Source organism: Mus caroli, unplaced genomic scaffold (assembly GCF_978045245.1).
Source record: "Mus caroli unplaced genomic scaffold, Mus_caroli_1 scaffold_16, whole genome shotgun sequence".
NCBI lineage: Eukaryota > Metazoa > Chordata > Mammalia > Rodentia > Muridae > Mus > Mus caroli.
Genome location: NW_028227271.1, coordinates 93,114,561 through 93,130,813, shown reverse-complemented (window position 1 = coordinate 93,130,813; position 16,253 = coordinate 93,114,561).

Genomic DNA, 16,253 nt, shown 5'->3' with positions numbered 1-16,253 from the left:
AATTGGCTAACACATGCAAAATACATAGAATTGTTCTATCTGGTCAAACTGCATCTTATAAACCAATGCAATCCACATAAGACAGCTGACAGTCTACAGCTGCATGGATGACAGAATGATTATAAGACTGCCTTCTCATCTCCATGAGCACTTACACATAAAAGAGCTAGGCATCCATCCAATGTCTCATTGCACTCCAGTTGACCAGAGGCTCCACTGCCCTTGTCAGAACATCTCAGTTCCTCTTGCCTAAGCACTGTTGTGGGCACCATGAGTCAAGATATACGGTCCAAGTATCTCAATATTCAAGGTTCCTCCATCCTTACCATTTATTAGGACACAACTTTCAGCCATTTGTTCTTTCTTGTCTCTTCTCTGACATGTGTCACATTTGGCTTTCAGACTAACATCCAACCCCCGAAATATTTAAAAATCTTAGAACATCCTGACTTCTGACAAGTTACAAGAGCTAGTAGATACTTTTGCACTTGTTTGCGTTATAAAAGAAATATGAGCATTACCAGAATCAACGTGGAGTCCTCTGTGTCTGTGTCGACCCAATGAAGGAAAAGCAAACACCAGCAGGGTTCTTATGCACCATTGCCTGGCAACACAAGCTGACATAGAGGTCATCTCAACCTTTGTACTTTAACAGAGACATCTGCCCACCAGCTGTCCAACTTCAAACTGACTATACTCTATTACACTGGAGCATTGTGGGCAAAAACTATTGTTTCAAAATATCTGTTGCAATCCTCCTCGTTTTTGATCTTCAAAATGTTTCTATTAGTGGAGAATACTGGCTCACATCTGTAATCCAGCACTTAAAAGGCTGAGCTGGGAAGATTGTTGCAAATTCTGTGCCAGCATGAATACAGAATTAAGACTGTCAAAATAATAATAATAATAATAATAATAATAATTCAGGCAGGCTTGATGGCACTTTATCTTATATCCCAGCATTCAGAAGGCAGAGGCAGTTAAATCTCTGTGAGTTCAAACCTAGCCCTGTCTATACAATGAGTTCAGAGCTAGCTACGTGAGACCCTGGCTTAACAAATTTCTCCCTGCCTGGGCTTCTTTGAATGTGGCCACAAACAATCCTATCCAATGTCCTACTATTCCAAACTGCCAATATCCTCTGGGGAATGTCTGTAGTACCAAAGCAATGCCAAGGTCTTTTCCAGCCTGGCCAGTAAATCCTTCTACTCTTTTTCCAAGTAACTCCCATTCGATGATTTTGCCACTCCAGGTCTGGACAGTGTCACATTAGCCAGGAGTGACTGAAGATGAAGGATGTAGGTGTGGGTAGGAGGAAGCAGTCAGTGGGAAGGAGCCAGGGGAGCTTTGCCCTGTTAGCATTTGGTGCCCAAATCAAAGGACCTTGCTTGGAATTCCAGCTCTGTCCCTTCTTCTGTGGTTTTAACTGTTCTGTTCCTCAGTTTCAACACCTTTAAAATGGGTATGTAATTACTTAATGATAATACTGAAGTATTTATTAATACTGTATGTAATATGATCTGAGGTTTGCTAAACACCTGTTGATATTATTATTATTATTATTATTATTATTATATTCTCGATTACATGCTAAATCTCCAGGGAAAGAGGACCCTGAATTGGAACACCTTCTTCCAGTTAGAGCATTCCCTCTTTGATTGTTGTGAACACTGAACTCCCTCTGTATATGCATTTAAATCAGAGAACAGGCAAGAATAATTAGACACATCACCAGACAAGTGTCTTAGAAAGCTATGAGAAGTCACTTCCCTGGGATGTCTCTAAAACCAGCAGAGCTTGGGCACAGTGCATGTTGTAGGGCTGGGCCTGAGGTGCCTTGAGATGCTGTTTTCTAAGAAAGCAATAATACAGAATATTAAGTATGAAATGAGGCAGCAAGCTGAGATTGTCGCTCAGTGGTGACATGCTTTCCTGACATAAGCAATACTTTGTGTTGAAGCTCCAAACCTCAAGGGGAAATAGACACTGGTGAGTGAGCATGCTGATGAGATGCCACGAGAGAAACAGCTTTAGCATACTGTCTTCTGGTTTCATCCAGTGCACTCAGGTCCTCACAGAAGACCTCTGTGAGCAACTCTCGTTCTCACCAAAATCGGCAGCACAGAGCCTTGAAGGTTCCAGCAGACTTGGGACAATTCTCACTAAATTATAGGCTCCGGAGCTGGGAGACCTTTGTATGCCCTCTGGGGAGACTCAGTCTTCATGGGGAAGGAGCCCCAGAGAATAGGTTCTATTCACTCTGTTGGTTGGAGTTTTCTTGGGATCACCCCTGTTCTCCAGAGAAAGAGGCCAAGTGATCATGAGACAGTGGAATGTACAGCCCCTGCACTCTGTAATCCTTAGTAGACCAATCTCATTGACCTTCAGTCAATGACAACACAGGCTTCTTCCACTGTTGTCAAGAATAAGTTCAGGTATTGAATTCTAAAGCCTTGTCTAAAATTTGGCTCGATTTCACTCTCCTTAGCACGCTGTGTGTCTGCAGGAGAGCAATGATGCTGAGGGATGCAATGGCTGGCTACTCTTGGTGGTCAACTTGACTCTATCTGGAATTAACTAACATCCAAACATGAGGGGCACATCAGTGAGAGCTTCTTGCTTGATTTAAAGTAGGAAGATCCACTTCTAATCTTATTTGGAGGCAGAAAGACACACACCTTTAATCTGGGACACATCTTTGTGGAAGCCTATATAGGTACTTGGAAGAAGAAAGCCTGCTTGCTCCTACTTGCCTTTGCCTTGCTAGTAAGTTCATTCCTTCCCTGGCATTAGAGAATATTTCTTCGGGATTCCAGTGTTTACTGAAAAATAGCTAAGATATCCAGCCTCATGGACAGAGCAACTACTGGATGCTTAGACTTTTGGTTCACAGTCAGCCATTGTTGGATCGGCTAGACCGCAGCCTATGAGCTATTCGAATAAACCCTCTTTGCGGAGGTCGAGTCTCAGAGTGAGGAGGGTCCGGAGACAGGGATGGGTGGGAGCAGTGCTGATTCAATAATGACTCAGAGTCAGTAGTGGATGCAAGCTGTCAATTCAAGTGCTCTCGCTCTCTCTCATTGGCTGATCACTCGCATTATTGTGACCAGAGAGCTTGAACCCAGTCTTTTATTTACTAAAGGGTCATCATCAAAGCTTTAACCATCATTAAACAATTTTTATAAATCCTTTAATTTACATAAATTCTAAAAGCCCCGGATCACTATCCCCCAACCCCAATTCCTTAAAATAGAAACTAAACACAAGGGAAAAGCACATTTCCCTGTAGTCTTTACACAGACTGTTCTTCACAGTAGCTGAGCACAGCACTTGTGGTTCTCTGGTACAGCAGTCAGCAGTCATTACAGTAGCTATTTTCATGTAAGAACAGAAAGGTAACAGACTACTGAGGTTAAAGTAATTTCTTACAATGTTTCAAAAATTATGTAAATAAGGCAACTAGCTCTCTCTATCTCTCTAAGCATTGTCATCTCCTCCAAGTAGCTAGGAGAACAAAGTACAAACTTTTTACATGCTTGTACAGCATCTTTTAATTCTCTAATCTTTGTTTCCTTATCATAGCCATTCCATGGACTCATGTTCAAAATCGACAATCTCTCCATACATGGTTAGTTCACTTGCCCACTGTCCTCTTCCATTAAATCATACTGTCCTTCTATTTGTTTCTAGATCATATACCGACCTTTCTGCTATAAGATAAATGATTCTATCATTTGCTTATTTATTGTTATTGTTATTGTTGTTGTTTTGGTTTGTTTTTTGGTTTTGTTTGTTTGCTTTTATAGATTCCTCCTTCTTTTCTTATCCATACCTTTTCTTCTTGAGATCACTTTAACTCTCTATCCTTGATGTTCCCAAGTTTACTCTGGTTAATTAATGTAGCAGTCATTGGACCAGAGGATACGTATCTCCTCATATAATACAAAGTTAAGGTCAAGTCACATAATGAGCAATTTCTATTAAGGGCCATCTTGGTTTCTATGGCTTCCGTGGTTATGTTGTCTAGATCCTTTCCCATGGCTCTAAAGGCCAGGAAGAAGGCCTGTTCCTCGTCCCCCACAGCCCCATGACTACCTCCTTTCCTGAGAATTGCATGTTTCGTTTATTATGGAGTGATTAGCTCTGAGTAATGGGGGAGATATATTCCCAGAAAGAGAGATTGAAAGTAAAACAAATAGAAGAAAGAGCAGATCAACCTCAGGGCAATAGCAGCCATTAATACACATGGGGATCTACAGCTTGACGATGCTCCAGGGGCAGGAACTGTCACCTTCCCCCTTACACAGCCGTGCCAGACGCCATGCCTCCTTCTATGTATCTACAGAGAGATTCATGCTATAGTTCTGTTCCTCTGGAGAGCCCTGACTAATACAGTGAGCGACTGGGCATCTGGACAGAGGAGCAGTCATTGCATCATCTCCCCAGCTAATGCATCTGTACTTCCTGGAACTTCTGTCCATCTGGATGCAACATTTTGATTACTCTGACAAGTCTGCATTCTTCATGGGCCTTACACTAATTCATCTCAGTTTTTCTTACCAAATTAAATTGCCAAGATGGAGCAGTTGATGGAGCGCTTTCCTTGAAGGAGATTGACTTTACAATGTCAAGAAAAGATGCAATAGAAAGAGACCTTGATGCCCCACTCATACCAAGGAGCTGCTGGCAGTAGGTTGTTGCCGGGTGAGGGAGAATCATTCTTCACTGATGCTGTGGACAGTGGTAGGTTTCCCATGCCTCATTGTCAGACCCTACATGTATGGACCTATGTGCAGTACCAACTTAGTGAGTTATTGCATAAAGAAACACATGAACTTGAGAGGGGTGTGATGGGGATCTGGGGAGGTTTGAAGAGAGAAACGGGATATAATAGTTTTTCATCATGTTCATGTATGAAGTTTTCAAAAATAAAGTAAAGCTTCTAAAGAAATAAATGCCAGTTAAAGACTAAAAACCCAGAAGTTGAAAATTAATCCCTAATGTCAGTCCTAAAAAGACAGTGACTTACTGGCTTAAGTAAGAGGCTTTCCTCTGACTGTGGCTATGTGCCTAGAAAAAAAAGAAGAAAAAGAAAAGAAGAAAAAAGAACATTAATGACCACTAGGAAATGTTAGGCATATGAAACTCAAGTGTCAAGTGTACTCAAAAAAGAAGATGTTTCACTGTAGAATTTTGTGAGCCACAGTGTCTATATTTCCCATGTGAAGTAACTGTTTTGTTTTTCTGCTTCTATAAGTGGAATAAATCATGTAAGGACCTTGCTAAAAATAATTTTCAGGGTTCTCTCTCAAATATTAATTTTTCATGTCAAGGATCAGCCTATAATTTGAACAAGAATATGAAGTAATTTAGAAATGGCAGTTTAAATGTCCACCATTTGAAAAGCATTTCAGAAGAGCCTGAGCTTTGCCCAGCCTCCTCCCTTTGCCATCCCAAGGACATCCCATTGATGTAACCTTTCCAACTGAATTCATAGTCAGTGACCAACTTGATGCTATGTCCGTTTCACAGCAGTGGTCAAACCAAGGATCGTACTTTACGGGTTAGATTTTTGGAAAGTTGTTATTTATTAAGAGATCATTGAGGGCAAATTAATTTAGGGAGGCTGTCTGACCCATGATGTGCCAACACAGTTGTGTGAACCAGGTGCATCCAGTGGTGCATTGAGTTTCATGACCTAGAAGCTGAGTATGTGTCACATGTTTGTAATTCCCATTACTTGGGAGACTAACGTGGGAGAATTGCATGTGTAGAGCCAGCCCAGATGTGTAGACCAGCCGTATAAGAACTGGTCAAATGTCGTCTCCCAGATCTTTGTGTAATGAACAATAGAGTTAAAGTAGCTATGGGTATTTGTCATGCTCACGGTTCATCTCTACTTAGTATTACTATTGATATCGGCAGATGTTGGGGTCAGTGGACACCTCTGGTAGAGTTTCAGATTCTTGTGTTCCTGAACAAGAACCTGGACCAAGACTTCCGGTAGAAGCAGAAGCCAGAGACAGTTTGCTAGAAAAAAAATGCACTTCCAAGAGAGGAAGGAAGTTGTTTCTCAGTACTGTACAACAGACAGACTTTACCTCATGAAAGTGAGCTTTCTGATTCACTTCTAACATGGGCTTTCTAAGGCTTGCTTGATTACAGGTCTCCATAGCGTTTAAATGTCTCATTGGCATTTAAATCTCCATGCAGAAGAGTGTGTATTGTACTGAGTCACTATGGAGTGCCTGTATACCAGTGGCCTCAACTGGAATGGAGGGAAAACAGAGAAAAGCAGAAATAGGAGCCACTATGTCACCAGGTGGGAGCCCTCTACCAATTTCCCTTGAAAACATAACATATACTATGAGGTTTTCTCAGATGAGGGAAGACCAGTAGAACCCAGCAAGCAAATACAGAAGGATGGGTCATGGTGGATAAATGTCAGTTTCACAGGCAACCTTGGGAGGGCCTTGCCTTTGGAAGTTGTTGCCATTTTCATAACTTCTCTCTGTGATTCTAAATACCTCCTATAGATTGTCCTTTCCTCTTCTTTGGAAAAAAAACTTTATTTATTTATTTATCTGCTTGTTTGTTTATTTATTTATTCATTCATTCATTCATTCATTTCTCTGATCAGAGAAAGAGTTGTGGCTTTGAAGTTGAAAAGACTTTCAGGACTAGCCAAAATTGAGAAGCAGAGCTGGAATTTTTAATTAAAGATATTTTAATAAGGCTGAATTATAAAGATTAAGAGAGAGACTCTCAGAAAAAAAATTAATATATGTCTGAGTGTTTGAGCTTTCCAGTAAGTCACAGAAAGTAAGATGTGCCCCAGAAAGAGGACAGGCTTTGTGTTGGTTATTTTTTGTAAACTTGACACAAACTCTAGTCATCTGTGGTATGGAAGCCTCCACGGAGGAGTTGTCTCTATCCAATGGACCTATAGGCATATCTGTGCTGTGCTGCTTAAAGATTAATATGGGAAAGCCTAGCCCACTGTCGGTAGTGTCATCCCTAGGCAGATGGTCCTGGGTTCTATAAGAAAGCAGGCTGAGCAAGTCATGGGGAGCAAGCCGGTAAGCAGTGTCCCTCAGTAGCTCCTTCCTCTGCTCCTGCCTGACTTCATGCCATGAATTCTCTCAGCAACAGACTGATTCAACCCATTAGTCAAATAAACCCTTTCCTCCCCACCTGTGGTTCATTTTTGTCATAATATTTTTCATAGCAATTGGAAACAAACTGGGAAAAAGAATAAGCCATTGTGTCAGCAGTGGCCACATATACCCTTTTGGCAGCTCACAGGTTACTAAGACCTTTCCCATCTTGATAAGAGGAACATAAAGTGGCTCCAGGAATCCTTGGATGTCAGGAGCCATAATGGGACAAGTTAGTAACTAGCAGGTGATCATCCTGAAGTGGCCTGCCTCGGCTTATTATATAATCTGTAACAGGTGAGCCCTCATTAAGCAAGGCTGTGAGGGACTAATTTTAGGAAAGATTCCTCCTACTAATATGCTTTTCCTGTTATTATTTAACATATATAACAATCACTAAGTAGGAGCACACCCCCTTTGAAGCAGATCTCTGCAGGTCCACAAAGATGTACTATCTTGTAGTGAAGCTATATTGACAAATAGATGACTTATGTGTTAATGATGATCCTGTAAGAATTCCTAAAATTATATCTGTGATTATGAAGCTCTTTTTTAATGGGACTGCTATTGGGTCCTTTTCTGATAGTCAAAGCTACAATGAGAACTCCCAAGTGTCACCAGTTAATTGCTCTTAGATGCTAACCAGACTTTCTCCTATTCAGAGCACATTCCAAGAAGTTGTAAAACAATTAACCAAAGGTCATTAAAAGGGAACTAACAATTTATTATAGGTGTGAGGACAGAAGATAAGATACCGACTGGGTTTATCTATACAAAACTTCACTAATAACTTAGTTATGGTTTTACACCTTCAGTGAATCCTTGGAGCTGAGACAGGTGATGGATGTTTAGCCAGATAATTACTCCTAGTGGATATGCATAGAAACATTCGCCATTGTAAACTTCTACTTCAATTTATGATTTGATTTTTTGTGTGAACTTGTGATGAACTTTGTAACATGTGATCATGTATTCTGAAAGATGTATAAGTACTGAGGACAAAGAGACCACAGAACTAAGATCAATAGAGGAGACTTTTCCCTTTCCCCACTTAGACTAGACTCTTTTCCCTTTCCCCACTTAGACTAGACTCTTTTCCCTTTCCCCACTTAGACTAGACTCTTTTCCCTTTCCCCACTTAGACTAGACTCTTTTCCATTCCCCACTTAGACTAGACTCTTTTCCCTTTCCCCACTTAGACTAGACTCTTTTCCCTTTCCCACTTAGACTAGACTCTTTTCCCTTTCCCCACTTAGACTAGACTCTTTTCCCTTTCCCCACTTAGACTAGACTCTTTTCCCTTTCCCCACTTAGACTAGACTCTTTTCCCTTTCCCCACTTAGACTAGACTCTTTTCCCTTTCCCCACTTAGACTAGAATCTTTTCCCTTTCCCCACTTAGACTAGACTCTTTTCCCTTTCCCCACTTAGACTAGACTCTTTTCCCTTTCCCCACTTAGACTAGACTCTTTTCCATTCCCCACTTAGACTATACTCTTTTCCCTTTCCCCACTTAGACTAGACTCTTTTCCCTTCCCCACTTAGACTAGACTCTTTCCCTTTACCCACTTAGACTAGACTCTTTTCCCTTTCCCCACTTAGACTAGACTCTTTTCCCTTTCCCCACTTAGACTAGACTCTTTCCCTTTCCCCACTTAGACTAGACTCTTTTCCCTTTCCCCACTTAGACTAGACTCTTTTCCATTCCCCACTTAGACTAGACTCTTTTCCCTTTCCCCACTTAGACTAGACTCTTTTCCCTTTCCTCACTTAGACTAGACTCTTTTCCCTTTCCCCACTTAGACTAGACTCTTTTCCCTTTCCCCACTTAGACTAGACTCTTTTCCATTCCCCACTTAGACTAGACTCTTTTCCCTTTCCCCACTTAGACTAGACTCTTTCCCTTTCCCCACTTAGACTAGACTCTTTTCCATTCCCCACTTAGACTAGACTCTTTTCCCTTTCCCCACTTAGACTAGACTCTTTTCCCTTTCCCCACTTAGACTAGACTCTTTTCCCTTTCCCCACTTAGACTAGACTCTTTTCCCTTTCCCCACTTAGACTAGACTCTTTTCCCTTTCCCCACTTAGACTAGACTCTTTTCCCTTTCCCCACTTAGACTAGACTCTTTTCCCTTTCCCCACTTAGACTAGACTCTTTTCCCTTTCCCCACTTAGACTAGACTCTTTTCCCTTTCCTCACTTAGACTAGACTCTTTTCCCTTTCCCCACTTAGACTAGACTCTTTTCCCTTTCCCCACTTAGACTAGACTCTTTTCCCTTTCCCCACTTAGACTAGACTCTTTTCCCTTTCCCCACTTAGACTAGACTCTTTTCCCTTTCCCCACTTAGACTAGACTCTTTTCCCTTTCCTCACTTAGACTAGACTCTTTTCCCTTTCCCCACTTAGACTAGACTCTTTTCCCTTTCCCCACTTAGACTAGACTCTTTTCCCTTTCCCCACTTAGACTAGACTCTTTTCCATTCCCCACTTAGACTAGACTCTTTTCCCTTTCCCCACTTAGACTAGACTCTTTTCCATTCCCCACTTAGACTAGACTCTTTTCCCTTTCCCCACTTAGACTAGACTTTTTTCCATTCCCCACTTAGACTAGACTCTTTTCCCTTTCCCCACTTAGACTAGACTCTTTTCCCTTTCCCCACTTAGACTAGACTCTTTTCCCTTTCCCCACTTAGACTAGACTCTTTTCCCTTTCCCCACTTAGACTAGACTCTTTTCCCTTTCCCCACTTAGAGAATGTTTCCCTTTCCCCACTTAGGATCTTTCTGCTTTTCCCCTTAGATAGCTTTCATAGGAAACTTTTTACAACTTGGTAATAAATTCTATAATCACATATCTAAGTGTCTTCTCTTCCTGTTACTTCCTACTAACAGGCTGAAAGATAGAGCCCAGCAGTTCCTGCTGAGATAGAACAAAGGCTGCATTGCTTAATCCTCCACTGTTAGGCTACAGGTGTTCATCACCTAAACCAGCAGTCATTTACCCTCAGAAAGAGCAAGAAAGTTTTTAGGACTTTTTAGAAGTTATCATCAGCATTTCAGTATAATTAGAGAGCTAGAAAGCCCCTCATAATTAGGGCTAGAAAGCCCCTCTATAATTAGAGAGCTAGAGAAACCCTCAGACTTTAAAGCCATCACCAGAGTCCTACTCTGTGAATCCACCACTACCCTGGCCTGGGCTGGGGGGCTCCCGGCACTTGGAATGGAATTCAAATCTGCTGAAATAAAATTGGAAGATACTGGGGTTTACAGGAGGTTTTCGTTCATGTCCTTTCTCTGTAAATGGAATTTCTGCTGAGGTTTCTAAACAATGGCAGGATCATGGATGGGCAGGGAAAGGGGCCTCAGGCAGTTGCTAATTCCTCTTCTTAGACCAATGGCAGAGGTTTCAGTTAGACCCACAGGCTCTCTGCTTTCTCTCTTTTCATGCATCTCCCAAGTTCCTCCCTTTTTCTATCACTTTACCCACAGTTATACTCTTCATTCTGTACAGGAAATGAAATGGAAGTCCAGGGGGGGAGGGGATCCAACTGCTTATACTAGGGAAGGAGGGGGACTTGGCAGGTCAGCTATACCCTCAGCTTCAATGATCTCCCTTTACCCCTGTTCATGGGACATTGACAGAATATGGCCTCCGTGGAGATTTAACCACACAAGTGTTAGTTTCTTCCATGGACGTATGAGTGGTGTCGAGGCATGTTAGCATGTACATAAACTCATTGTAGATTGCGTAAGCAAAAGCTTTGGACTGCAGTTGACATGACCAGTTGTGAGGGAGGGCTTAGAGTTCCAGAAGTAGAAGCTTTTTAAATTAGTGGCTTCTAGAAAAAAAAATCAATCCTCATTTGGACCTCACAAAAAAACAAGGTGGCATTTTGATCCTTTCAGCTGCATCCTCACCAGCAGAATCACGCTTAAAATCATCTCAACCCTACATGAAGAACAAAAGGCAACAGGAAAGACAGGAGTGGGACAAGTAGTGTTCCTCAGAGAAGAGGATGCCAACTGTTCATCCAATACCAAACTGTACGCTCTGAAAGCACACATATAAGTAGTTATATAGACTGAATAGGTTGTATTTAGGAATATATGCATATATATATATATATACATACATACATACATATATAGTGTGTATATGTGTGTATGCATATCCATATATGTGTGTGTACATAACAACATTAATAATAAAAGCAGAGATCATGAATTTGAAAGAGAGCAAGGAAAAGAAGGATATATGGATGGGTTAGAGCAATGAAAGAGAAGGAGCAAATGATATTAATTATTTCATAATCTCAAAAATAAAAGAAATAATTATTGAAAGAATGGGAGCATATTCACTATTTATACCTTTGGGCTTGGTAGGGTCTTTCTCCTCATTTCTTACCTGGATCCTGACCTTCTGGCCCAATGTTTTCATTGTCCTTTTCCATCAACTAATTCATATGAGCATGAAGAGAATGTAACAGGTGAAACAGGGTGTGTCTTTGAAGAAAGAGCCAAGTAGGGAATAACTGGGAGGGCAGGAAAACTAAAGCTCTCAGTTCATCTCCCATCCCAATTGTCTTCCTCCAAAATGAAAGCCCAATATATACATTGGCCTGGACATTTCCTATACATTTATAGTTCTAGAATAGGTATGCATGGTTTCTGCCTGTGTTACTTTATTACTTGTAGTCATTTCCCTCTATTTTCATGGGGTATATAGGGATGGCTCTGTTGTTTAGGCTCATCTGCAGTATGCAGAGGCAGAACTGCATTGCACTTTTTAAATGGAAGGTCCTGACATAAAGAAATATGGGCAGGGTTGGGAAGTACTCCAAGAGGGGCTGGAATGTCTTCAGTAGGCTGGTAAGTAAGCAAAAGTACGAAAGGACTAGGGAGGGTTAGAAGGCCACAGGAGGCAGTTTCAGATGAGCACCTGTTATAACTACACACAAACTTACGAAAATGCTTTTGACCTGTGGTGGTTGGAGTTACAAAAAACTAAGTGAATGTGATCTCTCTCTGTCTCTGTCTGTCTGTCTGTATCTCTCTCTCTCTCTCAGTTTGTGTGTGTGTGTGTGTGTGTGCGTGTGTGTGTGTTGCGTGTGTTGGTATTATGCCCAGGAAAGGGCGAAGAAGCTATGATTTACTGAACTAGAGCACTTGTATCCTTATATCACTCTCTACAGTCCCATCTCTATCCCGATTGTCCCAAAACGCTGATCCTATCAGCCACTTAGTTAACTAAAGTGAACATACTGAAATAGCCTTGCAAGTCCTCTTTGACGTGGGGTGTTGTGGTCCCTCTTTAGGGGATGGTGATTTTAAATACAATCAATGTCTTCTCCCAGTTACAAGTAGTGCTATGTATCACAAACTTTTGTGTGGCACTGTATATTTTCTGGCCAAGATGAAGATCAACTGGCCCTGTTCTTCTTCCAGGTGTGTGCCCATATTAGGTGTGGGAGCTGCACACCAAGGTGGAGACTGGACCCAGGGGGAGTGGGAGAATATTTATATTCCATACAGTGTCCACTCATGAGGAGCCTCCTTACTGTATTAGGATTATGTCAGGCAGGGAGGCTGGGGACATAATGCACATCACTCCCTGTTGCCACCCTTCCTGACAGCGGTCCATCATAAGTATCAGACTCTAAGAACAGCCACATCCCTGCCATTTCTTGTCTGATGATTGGGATTGAGTAACAGTACAGAGAGACTATTGTTTTGGATCAAATGGTTTTAAGCCCCAACAGATCAGGTTAAAAACAAAACAGAGGCATGGAGGCTAAATAGTCACCTCTTGAAATTGCTTATCTGGTTGTAGAGAAAGTCAGGGTTATCAGTTAACAGCCAGTTTTCCTAAGCAAACCAGAGACAGTTGTCAGGGTAACCAAGTTCTCTCCACCTGAATCCTTACCTGAAAGGGAGTTTCCTTTTGTTCTGTCTCCTATGCTGGCCTTACAAGAAACTTAACATTGAGACGAGCCATCTGTTTTCTGTTTCGGCCTTTGTCTGTCTACAGACCAAGCCTCCCTTCTTGTTTTATTTATTCTGGCTTATGGAATGAACTACTGCCAAGTCTAAAGTAAAGCTAAAATCTTTGAGTAAAATTATTGTAATTATTATTATTATTATTATTATTGACTCTCTAATAGTAGTAACATACATTTCTGTCACTCAGCATGTTTGTTTTATGACACAGTATTAAATACTTAGTTTAACTGGGTTTGGGTACCTTTTCCTTCTGATTGGGAAGGTAGGTTTCATTTGGGAACGGATCCATCACTAGCATTTGTGAGCAAGTGGAACAAAGGCACTCTGGCATGAATTTATCAGACCATCTGTTTTAGTCACTGTTCTGTTCCCATGAAGAGAAACAACGACCAAAGGCAACTCTTAGGAAGAATTTAATCGTGGGCTTGCTTACATTTTCAGAGTTAGTCCATTAGCATCGTGGTGGGGGCATGGTGGGAGGAGGGTACCGCTCAGCTCTGGAACAGTAGCTGAGAACTACATCCTTTGCAGGCAGAGAGAGCAAGTCCGGGCTTAGCATGGACTTTTGAAACCTCAAAGCCCATCCCCAGCGACACACTTCCCCCAACAAGGCTATACCTCCTGATCCTTCTCAAATAGATGTGTTCCCTGATGACTAAGCAGTCAAATCTCTGGGCTGATGGGGGCCACTCTTATTCCAACCACCACGCCATCTGAGATGGAGCTTACAAAACTAAAAAGGCATGAAGCCTTTCTAACATTGCAATCTCACTTCTGAGAAACTATCTCTGTAAATTACATAGGAGCACATGCAAACATTTTCTGAAGCATGGTTTGTATAGCAACACAAGCAAAATTGCAAAGGCCAAAATAAAAAAGCCACATTGAAATTCCTAGCACTTTCTGAATTAAGCTGTGATAAAGTCATAGAACAGAATTTCATGCAGCTATTTTTTAAAACCCGGACCTATGTCCATTAACCCGAGAGTGCTGCCCTCTTCTCCCCCACTATGAGAGCTGTGACTTCAATGAGACAGAGTTCAGTCTTAATCAACCCTGGACAGCTTAGAGACCCTGAAATTAATGGTTTCCGAAGTTCAGCCGAAACGTAAGCGTGCACTCCTAGTTATTTGGGGAGGAGCCTAAAGCAGGAAGATCACAAGGTTGCGACGTGCCTTTGGGTATAGAGTAAGTTAATAAGACTCTATCTACCTCAAAGCAAAAAGCAGGCTAGAGGATAGCTCACTGGCGCAAATATAGTAGGTAAGGTGCCCTCGTGTCTAGCCAATCCCACCCCCAGAAGGTGGGGCAGTGGAGGAGGAGGAATTATTTTATTCTAGTGGAGAGAGGAGATCTCTGGGTTGGTCATCTGACTGTCTCATTGTGTAGATTCCTGTTTTTGCAGCAACCTGTACTGCAAGTGATCTGCCGGGCGGGATCCAGATAATGCACTGTTAGCACTCCACAGCCCTCTGAAAACATGTCTCTGCTGGACTATTTTCACCTGAATGACAAAGCATTCTTCCTGGGTTCCTTTGTCTTTGGCAAGCTCACTGGTAACTGTTGCATCTCCATATTCTGTGACAGCTTTGCGCCTATGAAGCGAGCACTGCGTTTATTCTGCATATGCATCTGCTTCTCTGCTTATAAACCAGACATCCATCCACTGTCTCCCTGGACCCCTGCCACTTCACTCTCCTTCATCCACAGCGTGTCAGAAATGACAGGGACAGTCCCAGTGCCCTTAGCTTCTTTGTTGCTTCTTGTGTGCTTTCCACGGTCGGTTATGGTGAGAGGCTACTGAGAGTGATCAGGGAAAGCCCCATTTCAAGCAATGAACATGATTCAACGATGCTGCCAGAGTCCATTACTCATCTCCAGTGAGTGGACAGGGCAGTTCAAGCTAATTGAACCAATTAGGTAATTTTAAACTGATTGTACCAACTTTGGTGCCTGCATCTATTTGGCTAAAGAGAGCAAGACTGCCCTCTGCTGTCTGAAGGTAAGCTTTACATTTATTTGTTTTTCATACCTATATATGCCCAGGGTCACTGATACTGGATATCAGTAGCCACAGGACAGAGTACTTAACTTAATTACACCTTAACGTTGCTGTGGAGACATAATACACTTGGAGAAGCTGAAAACTTCAGAGATTATTCCTTGGGAAGTCAGCTTTACTGAAGCCTCCAGTAAAGGACTATCTGTTTCTAAATCAACACACATCCAGTCTGCTGTGAATCTGATCTAAATCATTTTCTCCTTTTCACTCAACTCCTCATTCGCTTGCTTAGTCTGCTCATCCCATTAGACCCACGGCTGCTCATGATCCACTGGTCCAGACACCTCTCCTCTGGACACTCGTCAGTCCATTCCTCCATTCTCCACAGCCTCCACGCTCCCTCCATGGCCAACCCTCCCTCCTGAGAACTAGGCCCCGGGATTTCAAGTGCTTGGGGGCCCTTTTTCCTCTTTAGATGAGCAGGGACCACATCCAGTTCATTCACGGCCAGGGTTAGTTCCATTGTCAGAGCCCGAGTTTTCAGTGCAATGAAGAATACACAAGATCCTTTTGGTCTTGGGAAAGCAGGGTTTGAATGGTTGTAATGCAAGCTGAAGTGGGAACACTGAGGGAAACAGAATATACTCCAGAGAAAAGATATTAGTCCTCTGAGTTTGAGAGGTCGGAGGCAAGTTGACATGACGGGGAGAAGTGCTGGAATAGGAGTAACAGAACTCAGAGACTCTCCATGGCATCTACACACCATAGGCTATAGTGTGCACATCTGACAAGCAGCAAGAGGCTCGGAGAAGTTATATTTGTTCAGCTGGACGTTGCAGTAGAATAGCAACCCACAGATCATACCTGTGAGTCTACATCAGAAGGCCAGGGGCTTTAGAATGGTTGGCTTTAAAAGGAAGACGCCATTCATGGGCAACAAGTAGCACTAGTATGAGCCACATTGAAGGAAGTAGTATTAAGCCAAGGCAGTTGGTGGAGCACATGAAGTGTGAAGGGTTGAAGATGTACCCCTCAGTGAGAGCCTCGAACGATACCTGTGGAGTATCGTTAGGAGCTGCTGGGAGTGGAACTC